The sequence below is a fragment of the Octopus bimaculoides genome, chromosome 8, assembly GCF_001194135.2.
Source record: "Octopus bimaculoides isolate UCB-OBI-ISO-001 chromosome 8, ASM119413v2, whole genome shotgun sequence".
NCBI classification, from domain to species: Eukaryota; Metazoa; Mollusca; class Cephalopoda; order Octopoda; family Octopodidae; genus Octopus; species Octopus bimaculoides.
In genome coordinates, this window is record NC_068988.1 from 46,818,470 (window position 1) to 46,821,876 (window position 3,407).

The 3,407-nt window shown below is 35.0% G+C and overlaps 1 long non-coding RNA gene across 1 annotated transcript in view; it reads left to right on the forward strand.

Annotated features, from left to right (window-relative positions):
• LOC128248572 (uncharacterized) overlaps positions 1-3,407 on the forward strand; it is a 102,218-nt gene that overhangs the window by 19,164 nt on the left and 79,647 nt on the right. The window lies entirely within an intron of this gene.

Here is a 3,407-nt window from a genome sequence, read left to right on the forward strand (position 1 = left end):
ATACATATAGCTTCAAATAGACCTACCCATGTTTCTATTGCATCGTATGTAAATATATATATATATATATATATACCAAGTATGTGCCGCCTAGAATAAGATAGTTGAATAGCAACATTTTCCTCTGATGACAATAAAATCATGAAGGTTGGTCTGATTACTATGCTAGCTATAAAATCTTATTAGCAAAATGTTTAATTTTTTTATAGATTAGGTAGGTATAATTCACCACTGATTTTCAATCTCAGCATGGTACTGCTGTAGTTGACTTGCTGCATACATTTGTACAACACCGTTTTCTTCACGTGCTATAAAGACAGAAATAAATCTACCTTCAACTCAGTCGGGTGCCTGTGTTGTGCTTATTTTTGGTGCATTTTACTACTTAAATGTCGCCAACTGCCAACCCTGTGTAATTACTGATGGCACGTGCCTGATATATATATATTCATATAGACAGACAAGCAAAGGAAGGCAATATTTCAAACTGGTAGATTCGTTATTTCTTCACAGTAATTGAACTAAACAAAATTCTTAACAGCTTCCCTCAGAGCCATTTGTTACCATAACACACTATCAAAGGATTCCTTAGATTCCGCATTTTACCATAATTCAAATACACTCTTTTAACATATGTTTTAGAAGCTATTTTATTCCTCTTCAGATTGTACAGAATTTCTATCCCATCTTCCTTTGTTTGTTTGTTCCTTCCTTCCTCCCTTCTTTCCTTCCTTCCTTTCCTTCTCTCTCTCTCTTTCAATGAAAAATGCAATGCTGTGTATAGTTCTTTCTCCCTAGTGTCCGTCCTAGCTCCACATATTTAATAAAGCTCTCTTCCTTGCTTTCTTTCTTTCTTTCTTTCTCCTTCGCTATCTCTCCCCCTCTCTCTTTCCCTCTATCTCGTTCTCTCTCTTTGAAGTCTTATATACTCTTTGTAACCCATCTCCCTTCGACTAATTCTCTTTTTATTTTTGACACCTTTTCCTCTCTCCAACTTTCTCATAGGCACATTCTCACACACATACACAAACACACATGATCATTCCCCTCCCCTCAATCTCTCTAAAATTTCCTATGCTGTACACCTCTCTATCTCCACCTGTCTGTCTCTTACACACTTAAAAATCCACTCACTTTCTCTTACTGTGTCTCTAATATAACTGATACCTACCACTCTCTCTTTCCTGCTCCCTCTCTTTCTCACATTATCTCCATCTTTTTTGTCTTCTTCCTTGCCTCTCTCTCCTTCTCCAATCTCCTTCTCTCTATTCCACTCTCTATCTCAATCTCAACTCTCCTTCATTTCCCCCTCTCTCTCCCGCTTTGACATATTTGTGACTTAACTTTCTTTATAATATATTCAATAAATTCAGTAGTCTCTCCACAAACTCTATATAAACTCCACCTCTCTTTTGTTTCATTTACTCACTACAACACACACACTCTCTCTCTCTCTCTCTCTCGCTCTCTTTCTCTCTCTCTCCTCTTTCTAATATATTTCATAAGTTCTGTAGACTCCATACAATTTCTATATAAATCCCCATCCCTTCCTCTCTCTCTCTCTCCCTCCTTCCCTCTCTCTCATTCTTTTTCTCTCCCTCTCTCTCTCTCTAATATATTTAATGACTTCTGCATTTTCTCCCCATTCTCTATTTTTCCATTAACAATATGTTTTTTTACCACTTCTCTCTCTCTCTCTCTCTCTCTCTCTCTCTCTCCTTCTTTCTGTATGTTCCTGCATCAGGGTGAGGTAGTAGTGTTTTATGACCTGTGCTCTCTGTCTTTGATAAATTCCGTCTTTGATAGATTCTCTGCAAATTAATTTCCTCGGTTATCTTATGGCTATCTTATGGCATCTGAAAAAAAAACAACTTTTTTCCCTATTAATGTATATCTGTTTGTTTAAGTGTGTGTGTACGGATGTGTCTGTAGCTGAATCTGTTTATGTGTGTATGTATATGTTTGTATGTATGTGCGTGTCTGCATATGTGTTTGTCTCTCTACTCGTGTATGTATGTGTGTGTATGTACATGTGCGTATTTGTATGTGCAGCGTGTGATGTCTATGTGTGTGTTTATGTAGGTGTGCATTTCTCTGTATATGTCGGTTTTTAGCGATGCCTGCATCAGGTTGCAAATACAGGCATGGCCAAGTGATTAAAATGTTTGTTTCCAAGGCATGCAGTTCTGGGTTCAGTTCCAATGTACAGGATCTTGCACAAATATCTTTTGTCATAGTTTCAAGTCAAATCTAAGCCATGGAAGCAAAGTTAGATCAATAGAAATTATGGAAGCACATTAGATGGATTGCACTGATAATCCAAAACACTAGCATTATCAAATATTTTTACACTGATTTGAACTGCAAATTATCTTCGGGGTAAATACATCAGTGGAACACTCAGCCACTTATATGTTAATTTAATGAATAAGCTATTTAGTTGATCAAACTATTTAATCCTCATTATGGGAATAGACAAAAAATCCATCATAATTAACATATATCAGTTACCATATGTGTATCAGTTACATGTTGTCTGTGTATGCATGTGTATATATATGTTTCTGTCTATTTGTCTATTCCTGTTTGTGCTGATGCTAATTTTCATTAACTCATGTCTTTTTTTTTCATGCAGTATGTTGTTTCAGTAAGTGTTTGTGTATTCGTTTCTCTCTCTCCCTCTCTCTCTCCCTCTCTCTCACACACTCTCTCTCTCTCTCTCTCTCTCTCTCTCTCTCTCTCTCTCTCGCTCTCTACACACACACACATACATATGTATATGTATATAGCTGTGCATGTTTGCAAGATTCTTTTTTTTACATTTTGCCTTCCTTCTATATGCATGTCTTTATATATATATATATATATATATATATATATGTTTGTGTGTATGTGTGTGTGTGTGTGTGTGTGTGTGTGTGTTTATTAATTATATGATAAAGAATAAAATCATTAATGATTTCATCAGGAGGCCAGCATTCACTGCAGCATTATTTTGCTATTTAACACGTGGTTGAAGACAAAGATGGGAATTCTACTTTGCTGTATGTTTGCAAGTGTATATATAAATTAATGTATGAAGATGCTGCTCATATATGCATGTGTAAATACTTGTAAATTTATAGTATGGAATAATGGCATGAAGATAGCAGTAGGTATAATTTTTTACCTTAAGCTTGAAATGAGATCTTGTACACACTTAACCAAACGTTTACTTCATTATCTTTCTTTTACTCAAGTATCACCTGTGTTTTCTGGAATTTTTAAAGGGAGTTTGGTGTAATTTGACATCTATTTTCAGCACATGGAGAGGCCAATCTTTTGTTATAATTATGTATATAATTATCATGATATTTATATACATCTTGATATATATACATATATATATATATATATATATATATATA